The sequence below is a fragment of the Chinchilla lanigera genome, unplaced genomic scaffold (assembly GCF_000276665.1).
Source record: "Chinchilla lanigera isolate Chin_1 unplaced genomic scaffold, ChiLan1.0 scaffold00051, whole genome shotgun sequence".
In the NCBI taxonomy this organism is placed as follows: Eukaryota; Metazoa; Chordata; class Mammalia; order Rodentia; family Chinchillidae; genus Chinchilla; species Chinchilla lanigera.
The window spans coordinates 468,695-488,259 of record NW_004955452.1 but is presented as its reverse complement, the minus strand read 5'-3'; positions in this window follow the sequence as shown (position 1 = coordinate 488,259).

Genomic DNA, 19,565 nt, shown 5'->3' with positions numbered 1-19,565 from the left:
CCCCCGCGTGTCCCCCCCTCCCCCTAGCCCACCGCTCCAGGCTCCGCCGGCAAGAGCCATAGAGAGAGCGCTTACGAGGGCTAGATAGGCACCCATCCTGGTCTGTTCTACTCTTCCCCCTAGCGGTAGAAACGACTCAGTGTGGAGCAGGAGAGACCAGGGTGAATAAAACTGGAAAAGGTCAGGGACACACAGAATATTCCCAGTAGTACAAGAGTGGGAGAGAAGAGGAGTAACAAGAGTTAGGGAAAGAAGGAAACAAAAGAAGAAGTGAGCTTGCGGTCGGGATAGGCCCTTTCACATGATTCATCCGTGTGGAATTATCGCCAAATGACAGGAAACTGAATTTGAGAGATCAAATAATTGCAAAATCATAGAGCCAAGTAAAAGGCCGGCCATGGCCCTGCCTCCGAAACCCAGACACTTGTTTACTTAACCCTGCTATTCTCCATCTCTCCGCTTTCCCTTATACTCCAAAAGAAAGGCAACTCTTCTGCCCGAGAGTGATGGTACCTCCAGTAAGCTGGATTCCATTCTAGTGTGACAAACCTGGGTTTGCGTGGACTGAGAGTTTTCCTGGGATGCAGGACTTTTGGTTCTAAAATTAAGACAGTCCTGGAAAACCAAGATAAATGGTCCCTCTAAACCACACTCACCCGTTCTGGGACCTATGTCTCTCAGTAATACCCTCTTCTCTCTCATCCCCACTCCTCTTTCTTTTGTTTTCGGTTTTTGTTTTTGTTTTTTTTTTTTTTTTTTTTTTTTTTTTTTTTTTGGATCAGGAATCGAACTTAGGACCTTGTACTTGCCAGGCAGGTGCTTGTGCCACTGAGCTATATCTCTGGCCCCAGTGACTTTCTTTCTTAGCCCTTTCTATTCCCAAAATAATGCCACTGCCCTCTCTTTTGGATGTTCTAACCAAACTCTTTTACTATCCACAGGAATGTTCCTAATGTTTCTCCCTTTCATAGTCCTATTTTCTCATTGTCTTAGGTACTTTTCTTGTTACTAAGACAAACTGTCCGACCCCTAAATGAAAGAAAAAAAAGGTTTATTATTTTGCTCACAGTTTGTAGAGATTTCAGTTCATAGTTACCTGGCTCCAAGGCAGAGCAGCATAGCAGAGAGGCATGGCAGAGGAGAAATAGTCCATGGCATGGTAGACAAGAAGCAGCAAACAGAGGCTGGGGATTTAGCGTAGCGGCACAGAGCCTGCCTGGCAAGCACAAGGTCGTGAGTTCAATTCCTGGTACTGGAGAAAAACCAAAAATAAAAAGAAAAATTAAAAAAGAAAAAAGAAAAAGAAAAAGCAGCAAACAGTGAGCCTTTCTTTCCCTTTTATTCCATCCAGGCTAGAAGCCTATTGGTGCTACCCACACCCAGGGTATGCCTTCCCATTATCCACACCCAGAACTATGCTCAACTAATAAGTGGAATAATTTAGTTTTCACACACCTTTAATCCAAATTCACATACCCTAGATCCAGCCACCACTGAAAAGCCTGACCTATGAGCACATGAGGCTTTGGGGAGACATCTAGATACAAGCCTTAACTCATCTATCGTGTTTCCCTTTGGCAGTAGCTTCTTCCATTTCAAATAGCATCTCTATTTTTACTCATCAATATGTAAATAATTTTAATTCCTGTGCTTGTGCCAGGTATAGCAAGGAATTAGAGACATGAAGCTGCTTTCAGGAAGCAAAGACAGTAATTACAATACTGAATGATAACTGCTATCAAGAAGGAAAGGTAGAGGCAGGAGCAGCGACATATGCCTTCAATCTCAGACCTGTAGGAAGCTGAGGCAGCAGGATCACATGTTCAAGCTCAGCCCAGGCAAGTTAGTGACTTAGTGAAGCCCTCTCTCAAAATAAAAATTAAAAAGTGCTGAGGATGTAGCTCAGTGCAAAGCCCTGGGTTCAGTCCCCAGTACAACAACAACAAAAAAAAAAAAATTAAGAGGAGGAAAGGGGAGGGAGGGTAGGTAGTGTCGGGGAGGGGAAAAAAGTGAAGACCAGAGTGAAAAATACAAAAGGCTTCCCAGAAAAACTGACTCGTAAACTGAAGCTTAAAGGGTGGACGGAATTTGGCCAAACTAAGAAAGCTCTGAGTGCCCCTCCAAGATGGGAGCCAGGCTTTGAGGGACGGAAGGAACTTAGGGCTTGAGCTGTGAGGCAGGAAACAGAAGGGAGGCCCATGCTGTGGTTTGGATGTGATTTGTACCCTAAAGGTTCATGTGCCTGGTGTTATGGTTTGTGTCTAGATGTCCCACCAAACCTCATGCAGTCATAGAGTTTATGATTGATTCATGGTCCAATGCTGGGATTATGGGTATGAGTATTACACCCACCCTAGGGTGGGTAGCCTGCATACAGTATAAGGGAGGGAAAGAGGCTTGCTCTTTCCGCTGCTCCTCCCTTTTTGCTCTTGTTGCGTTTGCTGTTTTCTGCTGCCGTGAACTGTTGCCTTCTGCCATGTGCCACCCTGCCTTGGAGCCAGCAGAGTATGGACTGAAATCTCCACAGACTGTGAGCTAAATAAGCCTTCCCTTCCTTAATTCTGGGAATTAAGTATTTTGACTGAGCAACAAGAGAAAAGCAACCAAGACACCTGGTCTCCAGTGTGGCAGTGTTAAGGAGGTGGAATCTTTCTGAGGTGAGGCCTCGTGGAAGGCAATAAAATCATAAAACTCCACCCTGATGAATGGATTAATGCTGTCTTTCTAGAGCATATTGTTTTAAAGAGAAGCCCCCCATGCCTTGGTCTTTCCTGCACAAGGCCAGTTCCCTTTCTACTTCTCCACCATGTTGTGACACAACCAGGGGTCCTTTGCCAAGATACTGGCACCATGCTATTTGGACCTACCAGTCACCAGAAGTGTAGACCAACAACCCTATTTATTACAAAGTACCTAGTTTGGATATTTTGGTACGGTATCACAGAATGAACTAAAATGACTCAGACCTGGCAAGATCTTGCAGGCCAAATGGAAGGGTTTAGCTCAAGTCTTTAGATCCTACAAGCCACTGCAAGGTTTTAATCAGGAAAATAACATACCATGCCTATGTGGACAAATATGACTGTGACTATAACAGAGAAGGGGGAGATACCAGGCTGGCATGTAGCTTTTGCTCTTGCCGTGTTTTCCCCCTTTGAAACAGGGTCTCGTTATATAGTTCAGGCTGACTTTGAACTCACTATTTAGCCCAGGCTGCCCACTGGCCTTGAACTCATGGCAATCTTCCTACCCCAGCCTCCCAGTACTGGGATTACAGGCACGCACTACAATGCCTGTCTAAACTTACCTTTCCTAAGGGGTCAGCCTGGCCTGCAGTGTCCCTTCTGCTTGTATTTAGTTGGACAGGGTGATAGAGACCAAAGTTCTGGTCCAAGTCTTTCACTAACTGACCCCATGATCTTGGATTATTTGCTTAATTTCCCTACCTTCCTTTTCCTCATTGTTAAAACAGGAATAAGAATAGGGTGCTCCAACTGTAAATCTAATGGTAATAATGACATACTTGTGCAGTGTTTGCTATGTGCCAGGCACTATTCCAATTTCTTTACAAATACTATCCTATTAGCTATTTCTGGCATGGTGGTGTACACGTGTAAACCCAGCATTCGGGAGGCTGAGGCAATGGGATTGCTGCAAATTCAAGGCCAGCATGGGCTGGCTACAAAGAGAGTTAAAGGCCAACCTGAACTACAGAGCAACATCTTGTCTCAAAAAAAAAAATACATACATATATACATATATATATATCCTATTTAATCATTATAACAATGCAGTGAAAATGTATACTATTTTTATCTCCATTATATAGCTGAGAAAACTGCTGCACAGAGACATTAATTAACTTTCCTAAAGTCACATAAATGGCAAATTACAAAGCTAAGATTTGTAGCCAGGCCATCTGGCTCTTGTGGGTGTTCCTAACCACTATATTATATCGCACACATACCTTTTCATAAACTGCAAAGCACTCTACACAACACATGACTTTATTTCATTAGTAGCTTTCTTTACTTCTCATATTTGTTTCCAATGTGGTCTTTCTACCATTTCTGTTTTCTCATATCTCTATTGTCTGATTTTCTATTTAATGTCTTCTACATTAAAGCAGATCACAAAAATCCAGAAAAAAAAATCCTGACTGTCCATCATAGTTTCACCTTTTGCCAGTTGTTTACCTTTCAAACCTCAATTTTCTCGAAGGGAGAGTTGTAAAAATTGAATAAAAATGTAAATCCCTGGGTAAGCAGTAAGTACCAAGTTAATGAAGTTGTTTTACTCATCCTTTTTCTTGTGAAAAACTCAGGAGCTCAGGAGCAAAGATTGACATTCCAAACTTTAGGAACCAGAGAAGGAGGGACTGTCATCACAAAATGTGTGGAAATACAGAACCCAAATATATTGATGGTGTTGTGGTTTGGGGGATATTGCAAGGGGAAACAATACAGGACACATAGCTTATAAGATTACTTATAATAGTCACTCAAAGAATGAAATACAAAAGAGTGCAGGAAATCTGCCCACACACTAAGACCAATGAAATGAGCCGAGGGCCTGGATCCCACAGAAATGTCCTACATGAGTCCAGCCAAAGACCTAGAGCCCATGACAGTGTCTCATGCAATGTCTCATGCAGGTCCATGACAATGTCTCATGGACCTGCCCTGGGAAGGCCCAAAGGTCAGTGGTGGAATCTCGGAAGTCCGTGCCAGCAGGATGAAGGATCTGTGCTAGCAGGCTGAGGGATCTGCACTGAAGCCAAGAAGTGACGCTCAGAAGAACCAGAACTCCCCTGAAAGGTACCACAACCATCCTCAGCAACAGTGAGGTCCCAAGCTCCTCTGATGATCAGGAAAGCTAAATTCCCATCAGGAAAGCCCATGCAGCAAGCTTCTTCAGGAGATTGAGCTGTGCACCATCTTCCCCTCCAGAGCAAGGATGAGATGCTCAGAATGAGAACCAGAGCTCCCCCAAAGTGAACTGAAGCTATTCTCAGTACCAAAAATGTCCTGAGCTCCTTGGAGGATGAAAGCAGCCACGTTCATCAGGAAAGCCAGCATGATGAGCTCCTCCAAAAGAACCAACAGTTCCTTACAGCTTCTACCAGCTCCCAACAACCTTTGTCAGTTCCCAACAGTCTTTCTTCTTCTCCAGTTCTGCCTCTTATGCTGCTGGTAACAGTCCCCAGGTGCACTTCCCACACCCAGCACCACACTTACTCAGCTCACTTGGGGGTTATAAATTGACCACCAGTTGTCAATCCACTACAGATGGAAATATAAACCCATGCCCATATTGTAAAAATCTTTTTTTCTTGTATGAGCCTGTAGACTTTCATCCCATGCATAGAATTTTGAATGAGCTAGTTTCTCTCCTTACAGAAGAGGCCTGTGTTAGAAAGTAGCTCTCTGTAAGTGCAAATCAATATACTTTTTATAAATTAGATCTAAAGGCCAAGGGGAAAGTGTACTTGTGAATAAAATGAATGCCTTACTAGCTTCACCAGAGTTAATTAAAAGAATCATTAAACCTCACTAAATGGCATTTAGTACAAATTAATAAAAAATGTGAATTTTAATGAAGAACTATAGCTTTAGGGCTTTCAGTAACATACCATCAAGAGTGTGGGAAATGAGAATTCCTGTATACGTATGTTGGGAGCTAAGTGAGCCTAGTCACTTTTAAAGGCAATTTGGGCTGGATCTGGTAACATTAATACAGCCCACTTTCCACATCTTATTATCTTTAAAGCTCATTATCTATTCTAAAAGTAGAAATATAATATTCCCCCTTTACCATGGGGAATATGTTCCCAACACTTTTCCCATGCATATCTGAAACTGTGGATAGTATGAAACCTTATACATACTATGTTTTTTCTATACATACATACATATGATGAAGTTTAATTTATAAATTAAACACAGTAAGAGATTACTAATAACAAATAATAAAATAGAATAATTATAACAATAAAGTATAATAAAGTTTCCAGCACCACTACTCCTGTGCTTTGGAACCATCATTAAACAAAATAAGAGTTGCTTAAACACAAGCACTGTACACCTCAAAAAGTTGATCTAATAGCCAAGACAGCTACTAATGGGCAGGTAACATATACAGTGTCAATACACTGGACAAAGGAATGATTTGTATCCCAGATAGAAGAGATCAAGACAACATGAAGTTTTATAATGCCACTGAGAATGGCATGCAATTTAAAACTATGAAATTATTTCCTTCTGGAGTTTTGTAGGTAATATTTTCTGACCACAGCTAAATACAGGTAACTGAAACTATGGAATGCAAATATGGATAAAGAGAGACTAATTTATCACAGCTTATTATCTATCCTAAAGCAAATCACATACAATCCCCTCTTTCCAAACTAGGAGATATGTCCAAGGAGATTCAAGGCATGATGGTATGCAAAAGCAAATAATTTGAACAACCCAAATATTTGTCAATAGGAAAATGGCATCTTGAATTACGGGACAGCCATTCAGTATATGCAGCAGTTTAAAAGAATGAGGCAGGAAGGAAATGAGGTGGATCTAAATAAACTCACACAGACAGCTCTCCCCCACATAGGTTTGAATGAAAATGCATGTGGTTGAATGATCCCTTCTGGGTAGATTTTTTTACAACCCAACACCACCAACACAAATCGAAACAGAAGAATTACATGTTTTCTACAGATGTGTACGTTACTCAAAGATGTAGAAAATGGTCTGAAAAGATACCAAATTGATAAGAGTAAGAAGAGAAGAAGGAATAAATGTGACCATATCCTTATATTATTTTTTATGAGGGCAGCATGTTCATATGTGAAGAATATAAATAAAATTAATAATAGAACTTTTTCTAGACTAATAAAACCTATTCTACCCTTCAAATTGAAGTTCTGTAGAGTTCTTTCTGGGACCTGCTGCATCAACGAACATAAATTTGTAGTAAGCATGTTGCTTTCCCCTTAGAAATGGCATTTGCCAAGTCTTTAAGAGGTTCTTGGCATCTTGCTGCCTCTCTATGTTGCTTTCAGATCAATGTTGATTTTACTGTTAATTTGCTCTTGTGCAAACAGAGATCACTAAGCCAAGTTAAACATCCACTCAGCCATGTCCAAACTGTCACGGATCATGTATTTCTACAATTTGAGTGGACCGTATCTCCCTCTTTCTGTGGACACCTATAGATGCCAATCATCACACAGAACAAAGAGAATCCCCTCGTCCCAGCACCCAGACCCACCTCTTGAGTGCCCATGGCACAGGATGCATGCCCTATGCAGGTGGCTGTGTGGCAGAGTCTCTGCAAAGGACAAGGTCAGGGTAGGAGTCTCTGGTACCCTGGAGTCTCTGGTCTTTAATTTCATTGTTTTTACCTAATGTTGTGAAATACAAGACAGTGTGACTGTTTTGTGTGACAGTCTCCTGGTAGGCCGCAGGGAAGAATGTTATTCGACAGTCTGTTCTCTCCCTCCGCCCTCCTCTTGTGTGTGTGTGAACATGTGGGGGGGTTGTGGGAAGTGCTTACACATGCATGCACACAGCAGAGCTCTGTGGCTCGTTTCTCTCTTTTTCTGCTTATGGTTCCTGCTCTTGGCGGTTCCAGCATCCCTCTTGTCTAACCTGCCGAGCATATTTAGGACTGAAAAGAAAAGAGTTTTGGAGCGGTCAGATGCAATTCAGTCCAATTCCCATTTCTGCCGCTCACCAGCTACGTGCCCAGCAATATTTTCCATACTCTTTCCAAACTCAGTTTCCTTGTCTGGACGATGAGCACAGTCACAGACAGCTCCGATTCTGAGTTCTGAGATACTGACGATAATCACTGCCCTAAGCAGGTACCTGGTGCCCTAAATGCCAGGGTCCCCCTTTCGTGTTGACACCCCCTCTTCCATTCTCTCTGCTTTCCCTTAAATGGCTGTGCAACTGAAGCACATTCCAGATGCTGAATTATTTATATAAATAAAATGAAGCATTTAATACTCTCCATCATTACTTTTTCTAGCAACTACTTTTTAGCAAATTGCTAAGAACCTACAGAAATAGAACATTTTACATGGCTGTAGAGGGAAGTAAAAGACATCAGGGGTTGTTTGTTTTGGGGGAGGAGTACTGGGGATGGAACCCAGGGCCTTCGCACTGAGCTACAATTCCCAGCTCCTTTTGATTTTTTTTGTTTTAGTTTTGAGACAGGGTCTCACTAAGTCACAAGTAGTTGGCCGGGCTGGGCTCCAATTTGCCATTCCCCTGCCTCAGGCTCCCAAAGTGCTGGGGATGATAAGCGTGCACCACTAAGATGGGTAAGACATCAGTTTTTATTTGTAGGTGATCCTCATTTGATTTCAGATCCTCATTTGATGGCCACGCTGCAGGGCGAAGAGCTCCTGTCCATCCTGCTAGTTCAATGAACTTACCCTTGATCTGTAAGACTTATCTTCATAGCTCCAGAGCAATTTCTTTGTTTAGTGTCTCTGTGCCAGAGATCCTAATTGCCCATGTGTTTGCTGTACCGGTCATCATACATAAGCCGCCAGGACCCCACCCTGCGGCACTAACCCATGAACCAGGAAGGTGCAGGGAAGCGCAAGCCTGGTCCTCAAGGCACACGGGGGCAGCAGAGAGACGCAGTTTATGATTGTAGGGGAAATTGTCCGTCAAAGCCGAAGGAATTGGAGGCTTGCAGAGGAAAATGATCTCAGGGCCGCGCTCTGTCCTGCACACCGGGAGTCGAGAAGTGGCGATGCGTCTTATCAGCTGGCTGGTGGTAGAGCACGCCCCACGCCAGCGCAGACCTCGAAGACCTTCCCAGGTGGACTGCACTTTCTTATCTTTTTGCTCACTCACCCACACACCGTTAGGCAACGATTGTTGCTGTTCAGGGATTCTGGGGTCAGTCATATGAAAGGACTGGTATTTGAGCATTCTAACCTACAAAAATGACAGTTTTGTGTGATTTAACCCAATATTTCCTCTGTCTTCTCCGCAGCAGATAGCCATGTTAGCCACAAAACTAAACTAGTACTACTATATGTGTTTGTGTGTGTATCTTTAAAACCTACTTTTAAAATGAAATATTAGCCATTATAAATACATGCAGAGAATAATGCCAACACAGCTGTTTAAGAAACAAAATGTCACATTACGATGGAAGGTCGCTATGCAGCTCTCCAGCTAGAGCCCTTGAAGTGCACACAGCGCCTGCATTTCTATCTCTACATAAATTTGGTGTTTATCGTGCGTGGTATTGTTTATAATCTTAAACTTAACACAGATGAGACCAACATGGATATATGTTCTGTGACTTTTATTGTTTACTAAGCATATATATTGAAATGTACCTATCCTGATACATGGAGCTTTTGCTTACTCATTTGCCTTTATTTTTTGGCTATTAAATATTCAGATTTGCTGCCTGCCTCTTTTCACTGGACAGGTCCCCTCTGCGGCGCGGACTCTGTGGCATTCGAGAAGCCCCACGAACCAGTGCCGAGTAGAATGGGCAAATGGCAGAGGTGCCAGGCTGAAAACTGCTGTTTTGGAAGAGTTCAGACTCACCTCTGCCTGAGCAGGCAGACAGTACTGGCAGTAAGAAAGTGTTTGTATCTGGGAGAGGCAGACATTTCATTACAATGTCCTCCCTGAGTGCTAGACTTAGAGTGCTAGGGCATCCCATCCAGACTCATGCAAGAGGGCAGGAGCATCCGAAACCTCTAGTGGGTCCAGAACCCCCCCTCCAAGATGAGAGTGGTGGTCCTCCCTTATTGGTGGGGGATGCATTCCCGGCCCTCAGCAGATGCTTGGAACTGCAGACAGTGCTGAGCCATGTATACACTGTGATCACCATGAATGCTTTGACAAAGAGTACGTGAGTCCACCTGCCCTACCGTAATTCAGACCTGGTGCTTCCTTTGCATCACTGCTCTTGCACTTGGGCCATTATTACACAAAATAAGGCTCACTTGAACACAAGCACTGAGATATGTAACAGTCGATATGATAACTGAGACAGCTATCTATGGAGATTGTGTAACACAGACACGCGGGGCAAAGGGATGATTCATTGCCCAGACAGGATGGAGCAAGATGGCACAAGATTACATTACCCTACTCCCCATGGCACGTGATTTTAAACTTACAAATCTAGAATTTTCCATTTAATATTTTTGAACCACTGGATGTGGTGACGCACGCCTGTAATCCCAGCATTCAGGAGGCTGCAGCAGGAGGATTGTTGCAAGTTCAAGACCAGCCTGGGCTACAAAGTGAGCTAAAGGCCAGCCTGAACTGCATAGTAGTGAGACCTTGTCTCAAAAACACACACAAAAAAAATTTTGTTTTTGAACCGTGGTTGACCCCAGGCAACTAAAACTCCCCTATGAAGTTTCCAGATGCAAAAGCCCAAATTTACAAGCACCTCTGCTGTGTAACATACACATGCACACATTTCCCTAAATACATATAATATGTATGCACATATTTATTTTCATTAGAAGATAAGTAATTGGGGTCAAAATGACCCCTTTGGAATGGATCTAATCAAAAACAAGCACTTAATATTTGTATTTACAGTTAATCAGATTATTACACATATACTCTTGAAAAATTGGCCTTCACACAACTAGAGCTAGGATTTCTCCATTTGTTGGTAAAAATTCATCATGCTTTAAAATGCTGCACCGTTGGGCTCAAGGAAGGCCTAGCCTCAAAAACAATCATTCAGGTATTTGTGGTCATAAGAAATGTCCCTGTTAAGGGATTTTTCGAGTAAGCTAGGGTGCTCCTGCCTACCACAGAAGAATCATTAAACATTCAAAATCATCTCATAGGAGACAACAGATGCAATGGGATGGAATGATGTATATAATGAGTTACAAGATGAAAAAAGTGAAGTTTGCAAAATGGCAAGGCTTGCACTTCTGTAAAAAGATACACACACACACATACAAAGAATGAAAGAATAAACATCAAAACTTAAGTTGATTACCTCTGAGCTCTCAAAAATGAAGGTGATTTTTACTTTGTTTTGTTTGCAGCTTTTGCATGTTTGTATTCCCTTCAATTTCAGACGCTACAAGTTTATTACAGTGGTAATTTAAAAGGGCATTCCAAGGATGTAAATGGCCCTTGGGACACCTGGTTCTTCGCTCATGTCTGTTCTCTAAACTCAGATCAGCACCAGAACTCACGATGCTGGGGCTGCAGCAGCTTCTCATCCGGATAAGCTCAGCTATTCCTTCTCCAACAGCTGGTCCTAACTTTGATTCTTGTCAGCTGTGTCACTTGTGACATGTTCTAAGCACGTTCATTAGGGTCAGGAATTGTCACAGTTGGCTTGGGTTGTCCATAAAAGAAAGCCGCAGAGCTAGAACTCAGATTATTTTTTTCAGTTTTTGTGTTTTATTAGTACATGTTTACATTACGTAATGCTTATTTTCCTTGTGGGGAGTAGGCGCATGTGTGCAACCCATCTTAGTTCTTTTGATTTGGTGTTATATCTTGAACCTATATGCATGTCTATGTCTTCAAGAGTTTTACCTATTTTATCTTCCAGAAGATTAAGTGTTTCTGTTTTAACATTTAGGTTTTTAATCCCTTTTGATTTTAGTTTAGAATGTGGGGAGTCTATATGGGTCTATATTCAATCTTCTGCATTTAGATGGTCAATTTTCCTAGCATCATTTATTAAAGAGGTGATCTTTTCTCAAATGTATATTTGTGGACCCTTTGTCAAATATCAAACAGCTGAATGTGCCTGGAATGTTTTCTGCATCCTCTACTCTGCTCCATTGATCCACAGATACTGTTTTTGTACTGTTTTATAAAAACAGTACCATGCTGTTTTTACCACTGTAGCTTTGTACTATAACTTCAAATCTGGAACTGTGATGCCTTCTGCGTTGCTTTTGTTGTCCAGGATTGCTTTTGCTATTCTGGGTTTCTTCCAGTTCCATTTGACTTTTAGGATGGTTTTCTCTAATTTTGAAAAGAAAGCTATTGTTATTTTGATTGGGATTGCATTAAATCTGTATGTCAGTTTTGGAAAGTATGAGAACGCAGATTTGTAAGAGGAACACTGAGTACTGCTCCTTGGGACCACTTCCCCCGTACTTACAGTCATGACACTGGCACTGTGGTGGTGTCAGGAATTTGAGATGAGCTGGTCATCACATGAGTGACTGCATCACTTTAATTATAGGCTAAAGGAAGCTACCAGCACTTTGTAAGTCCACAACCTTCCCTTGTTCCCCTTTAAACGAGATAGAAGGGACAAACCTACCCTCTGCCATTGTGAATCCAGTCTCTCCTCTTTATATTCTTTATACTATTCAAAAAGTGTGTAGTCATAAAATAGTAACCAGGTTGAGTAAGTCCACAACCTGCCCTTGTTCCCCTTTAAATGAGATAGAAGGGACAAACCTACCCTCTGCCATTGTGAATCCAGTCTCTCCTCTTTATATTCTTTATACTATTCAAGAAGTGTGTAGTCATAAAATAGTAGCCAGGTTGATGTCCTTACTGAGAATGCTAGTTCACAAAGCTGGTGATAGCAATGCACTTGAGAATAGGTCATATGAAAAAATAAAAGCATCAAAAGAAGAAATCTGATGTTCTCTTCCCCAACTCACAATTCAATATTCCCTCCAGCTCCAACATCATCACCTACACAAAGGTCTCCAGGGTTTGTAAGATCCCTTTAGACCAATGCCTATCATTTCTCTATCCCCAGATCAGGCCCTGACATTTGAGAATTTATGAATGAATGAGCGAGTGAGTAAATGAATGAGTGGGGGAATGAATGAATGAATGAATGAATGGTACATGAGTGAATGAAAGTGAGACTATAAACTCTATAACTGATACATGGAGTTTATATTCCAGTTAAGCAGATAGTTAACACACAAGGAAAATATGTACATCTATGATGATTTGGGGTGGTGATAACAGTATAAAGAAAACACACAGGAATGTATGAAAAAGTATCTGTGGTTCCAAGGTGGTTGGAAAATAAGGGAAACAGGAAAGGCCCCCTTTTGACTAGACAGCACCTGAGCTCTTTGAATGACTATGAAAGTATTTCTTGTGGTAATGTCTGGTATTGTCTTTTCCCCTGGGCACTGAGGGAAGCTACATCTTATTCATCACTGTGAGCTACCAGAATACAACGGCATACACTTGGAATTTATACCCAAACAACCAGGGTTCAAAATCTGCCTCCACCACTTACTTACCAGTTATGGGTTTTAGCAAACTAGCTCAAAGTCACACAGGGCAATGACTGCTCTGGAGCACACACCTAAGAGTGCAACTCCGGAGCCTCAGCCCTGTTAACATGAACTTTAAAGTTCCCTGTTGCCAATGGCCCAGGAGTCATTGATCCTACTGTATGAGTTTGGACCCAAATATTAATCCTAGGACCACTGGGTCTCTGAGAATGACTTCCACACTATGTTCATCCTACCTGTATCTGGATATAACAAAGATTTCGGTTCCAGCTATCAGAAGGGGTTGTTTTGAAAATAAAATTTCACTTATAAACTGAAATCATCCTTCCTCCCTCCATCCGATGTTTCTCTTCGAGAAAGATCGAATAGTTTCTAGTCTAGTAAAGCCTCGTAACCTGGGAGGCAAGGGAGAGGCAGTGAAAGGGGAAATGCTTTATTAGCCCCATTTTGCAAAGGTAAGTTCCAGACCTAAATAGATGAGTCATTCACAGAGATCACAATCCAACATTCATTCCCTTCTACCCACCTGAATTCCTTCCTGCAGTGAGGAAATTTACCTTGGAGAAACTCCCTTTTAAGAAATATGCAGAGCAAGCCAGGCATGGTGGTGTGTGCCTGTAATCCCAGCATTTGGAAGGCTGAGGCAGGAGAATGACCAGGATTCGAGGCCAACCTGGGCTACACATAGCAAGACCCTGTCTCAAAGAGAAGAAAAATATGCGAAGAGAATTTCGGAGTTCAGGTTGCCAGTAGTGAGAGACAGGTGCATGCTGGGTCCTTAAATCTGCATAAGGATTGTGTGATCCCGCATACTAAATTTTCAGGACATACATAATGACCCAAACTTCTATCAGTTGAACACCCATCACTGTGCTAAAGCACTTTTGTGCACTGCTTTGTTTAATCTTCCCGAAATCCTCCAGACGGCCCGGCATTAGTCTCACCTCCAGGTTAGGAATCCGAGACTCCAGAGGTTAAGACACTGCATGGCCACCTAGGTAGGACGAGCAGACACTCTGAAGGCACAGGCCTTCCATTACCATTCCTGCCCACCCAGAAGTGCACGTCTAACTACCAGGAGGAAGAGCGAGGGTCAAAAAGCTTCTCTGATGCCCATGCTTACGCAAAGCCATGATCAAGAAGCTGAGCCCCAGAGCAAAGGACATCAGGAAGAGGAGAGGGTTTTTCTGGAAACAGCAAGGTAGGCGCAGATTGACGTTACAGTTGACATGGCAACCTGGACACACCTGGGAACTCCTGCTCCCCCACCCAGATGGCTGGAGTGAGGCAAGAGCCACAGGGTCATGTTCTTTCTGCTGTTATTATCTTCTCTCTTCTACAAACTTGTATAAAGCTCAGGTTCCATCAAGAGGATCCCACAGGCTCCTATTCCCATCTTCTCTCAGGATGAAATTTGGAGAACATTTTGGCACAAAGGTCTCTGCTTTGGACAAAGAGAGTGCTGCCTCCGTGGCATAATTTAAGTGGCTTTGAGAGGTATCCTTGCCCCCAAGCGACCTCCTCCTTCCTATGTCACAGAGGCTGAAATTCCACTATCACAGCTATGCTTTTCAGGTTGGAGAGAAATGAGACCTCTTTGCCAATTTTAACATTCCCACTAGAAGTGTGCCCATTTCAATATTTCCCTACATAAATGTGTATTTCCCAGGCTTTGAGAAATTTATGAAATTTCCATTTGTCCATTGAGTGTCTGATACATGACTATAATTAATTCCAAGAGCAAGTGACTGGGCTGGGGATATAGCTCAGTGGCACAGTGCTTACCTGGCAAGTGCAAGGTCTTGAGTTCAATTCTCGGTACCAAAAAGAAAGAAAGAAAGAAAGAAAGAAAGAAAGAAAGAAAGAAAGAAAGAAAGAAAGAAAGAAAGAAAGAGACTGCTAGCACCTCAATCCTGTGGGTTTTTTTGTTTTCTTTTGTTTTTTGGTTTTTGGGGTTTTTTTTTTTGTCTTTTTGAGACAGGTTCTCACTATGCAGTTCAGGCTGGCCTTGAGCTCACTTTGTAGCCCAGGCTGGTCTCGAACTCACAGTAATCCTCCTGCCTCAGCCTTCCAGGTGCTGGGATTACAGGAGTGTGCCACCATGCCCAGCAGTCCTGTGGTTTTTGAAGTTGTCCAGATAAAAAAGAACACTGAGATATAATGCTGCAAAAATTTTATATATTCTCCCCAAAGAACAAATTAATTCAGTGATACATATATATATATATATCAGACTACATCTACGACAGTGGTCTCATGAGATTATCACAGAGCTGAAAAAACCCTATGGCCTAGTGAGGAAGCTGCGGTCATTTACTAACACAACACATTATTCCGTGTCTGTGGTAGGCTGGTACAAACAAACCAACTACACTGCCAGTCATATAAAAATACAACACATGCTATTACATACAGTACATAATCCTGGATAATCAAATAAATGACTCTGCTACAGCTTTATGTATTTACTGCACTGTATTTTCTAGTGTTATTGCAGAGTGTGCTTCTTTTACTTATTACAAAGAAAAGTGAACTATAAAGCAGTCTCAGACATGCCCATCAGGAGAAATTCTAGAAGGCCTTATTATCATAGGAGACGACAGCTTGTGTTATTGACCCCAAAGACTTTCCAGTGGGACAACATGCAAAGATGGCAGACAGTGATACTGATGGTCCTGACTTTGTGTAGGTCAAGGCTAATGCATACATTTATGTGTTAGTTTGTGCAAAACATTTGGGCCAGGAATATAGCTCAGCGGCACAGGTGTCTGCCTGGAAGTGGAAGTATCTGAGTTTGATTCCCGGTACCAAAAAAAAAATTTTTTTTAAATAAAGCCAGTTAATGTTAATATTAAGAAGAAAACAATAATATTTAGCTTTCTAAGAGGAATACAGTAATTTAAAAAATTAATAAATAAGTCAAGCATGGTGGCACACACCTGTAATTCCAGTAGACAGGAGGCTGAGACAGAAGGATCACTGCAAGTTCCAGGCCAGCCTGGGCTATATAGTGAGTTCAAGGCCAGCCTGAACTACATACCAAGACCCTGTCTCAAAAAAGTTAATAAATAAAAATAAATTAATGTTAAATATAGAAAAATGTACAGAACAGGTATATAAGGAAAGAATTTTTGCCCAGCTATACAATGTGTTTGTGTTTTAAGCTAAGTGTTACTTACAAGAGTCAAAAACTTTGAAGAAAAACTCAAAAATTTATAGAGTAAAAAAGTTTCTATCTGGGTATGGTGGCACATGCCTGTCACCCCAGCCACTCCAGAAGTTGAGAAAAGGGGGTCAAAAGTCCAAGACCAGCCTGGACACCCACTCCTCACTCACCAACTCCCCCAGAAGAACTTCTAGGTCAACCGGCTCTGTTCATAGCAAGGGCTCTTGGGCCGGCGATATATCTCAGCGGCACAAGCGCCTGCCTAGCAAGTGCAAGGTCCTGAGTTCAATTCCCTGTAGCAAAAAAAAGAGAAAAAACATGAGGGCTGGGGATTTAGCTCAGCGGCCCAGTGCCTCCCTGGCAAGTGCAAGGTTGTGAGTTAGATTCCCCGTACTGGCAAAAAAAAGGAAAAAAAAAACACGAGAAGGGCTCTCTACAAGGACATCATTTTTCACCTTTTATTTTACAAGGACATCATTTTCACCTTTTCTATGTTTAGATACAAATACCTACCACTGTGTTACCACAGTGTATGCTCTCCCAACTAGGTTTATGTAGGTGCATTCCCTGGTTTTCTCACAATAGCGAAATCTCCTAACGATGGGTCTCTCAGAACACATCTTTGGTGTTACATGATGCACAAATGTGCTTTGGGAATCTGCCTTTCTTCGCACATGTTTCTGGGACTTCAGGAACATCAGCAGCTAAGGATATCAAAGGGTTCAACACAGAGCCTGGAGTAAACCCAGAAGTTGCAGCTGGTGTTACTACTGATCTTTGGGGACTTGACCTTGGGATCTTTGGCCATTTGGCTACAGCATTTTACACCATCCAGTTCCATCTGTTACAGAACACTGATGGACGGGCTGGGGATTTAGCTCAGCGGCACAGCACCTGCCTGGCAAGCGCAAGGTCGTGAGTTCGATCCCCGGTACCGGAAAACAAAACAAAACAAAACAGAACACTGATGGAGAGGACTAGGGCAGGGTTCGGTGCAGAAGATGGGGCACAGAGCGGCCCACAAACCTGGAAGCACAACTAGAAACTTCTCCCACAGAAACCCACAAGAACTCTATACTGCCAGGGAAAAAGAGAAAAAGCAGAAGTAGAAAGCAGGGAGAGAAAGAGAAAGCATGAAGTGGGAAAGAGGGTGAGAGGAGAGAGGCCACGGGTTGGTCTCTACCTGTAAGGCTGAGGGGATGTGCCGGCTGATTTTTAATACCTCTTTCTAGTCCTCCATGAGAATAAAAGTGAAGAGGAAAGAGGGAGGATGTGAGATTGTGCGGAAGGATCCAAGAACCTCGAGGAAGACACCAGGCCCATGGAGGCTGTGCTGCTCATCCCACGAATGTGTACAGTCTTCAGACTGGGCTGCGCAAAGCGCAGGGGGAAGACCAGCACTGAGGACACCACCTGTTGTCTTAGCCTGGATTTCCCAGCAGCCTCTTCTGTTTAGGATCTTGGCCAAGCAACCAGCAGGGTGCCCAACACACTGCAGCTTCCCCACTCATTTTATTGGTTCAAATATAATGATGCTTTCCCTTGAGAAAAATGAAAGAAAAGTATAAGCTGAACCCCAGAGCAAAAGACACCAAGTCCAGGAGAAGATTGCTTCTGAAAACAGCAGGTGGGTGTGACTTCAAAAAGAAAAAAGAAAAAATCGCTGCTATTTATTATCCCACCCCAAGAAATAATAATTGAAAGTGATAACTGATGTTCATTGTGTAATTATCATGCACCAAGGACTTTACATGATCTATCTCATTTAGTATTGACTTTAACCACTGTCAATATTTTTATTTCCTTCCATTTTTATCTGTATGTAATACACATATTTTTTTCAATAGGTGAACTATGCCCTGTATATGCTTTCTTCTTATTTTTCTCCTTACTATTTTTCTTATTATCTTCAAAGCAAATCTGTGAGGTACCTGGGTTTCTCCTCCCAGGTTACAGTGATTAATCAATTTTTTTTTTTTTTGGTACCAGGAATCGAACTCAGGACCTTGAGCTTGCCAGGCAGGCGCTTACGCCACTAAGCTATATCCCCAGCCCCCAGGTTACAGTGAGAACCCAGAGGCTCAGAAAATAAGTTGCCTGAGATCACCCAGCTGGTAAAGAGAAGGGCTGAGTTTGAACCAAAGCAGAACTGGCAGTAACACCTGTGATTTTACCCATTGCCTGCTCTCTCCCTGCTTCGCAGGTATCCTTCCCTGCAAAATGTGAATGAGAACAGACAGACTGAATGTTCCCAGGAGATCTAAAGACAGGCATTTAACAGTGCAAGGCCTGGATGTGCATAAGGTACGGTAATTGCCGTAAATCTTCAAAAACAGCCTTGATTTATAAGCCTGTGAGGACAGAGCCTGGTGACACCACGAGATGCAATTGCAAAGATGCAGGTGGTGCTAGGGTCCATCTGAGACATGCCACCATGGGAACCAGGGACCAGTCTACCAAGAACCGTCCTCTGCTGAGGATCACTTCTGTGACCACCTGACCATTTATACCTAGGAGAGGACAGAACTTACCAATGTCATGAGTGTAGGGTTGCACACAAAATCCAAGGTGTCCAGTTAAATTTGAATTTAGTTATTTAATCACCATCAATATTATAGATACATGTATACATCTAAGTGTGACAACATGCTTATACTAAAATATTATGTTCCTTACAGGAAATTCAAATTTAACTGGGCAGATTTGGCATTATTTATTGTTTATCTGAAATCCAAACTTAACTAGGTGTTTTGTATTTTTGATTGCTAAATATGGCAACCTGAGTAAAAGGTCTTTGGATTATTTTATTTTACTGTTTTATTATTTACCCCTTCCCTTCATCCTCCCAATACACTGTTGTCCTTCACATCATAAGCACAAAATTAATTCTAATTAATATAAATCTATCTAATGTGACCTCAAGTTTTTTGTTTTTTGTTCTTTTGTTTGTTTTTGTTTTTCTCCAGTACCGGGAATTGAACTCACAACCTTGCACCTGCCAGGCAGGCGCTGTGCCACTGAGCTAAATCCCCAGCCCCCTAGTTGTTTATATATATATATATACATATATATATACACACACACACACACACACACATTGGAAAATATGTCCTATTGATTTGCGTGTTTTTAAAATCCACACAAATTAAA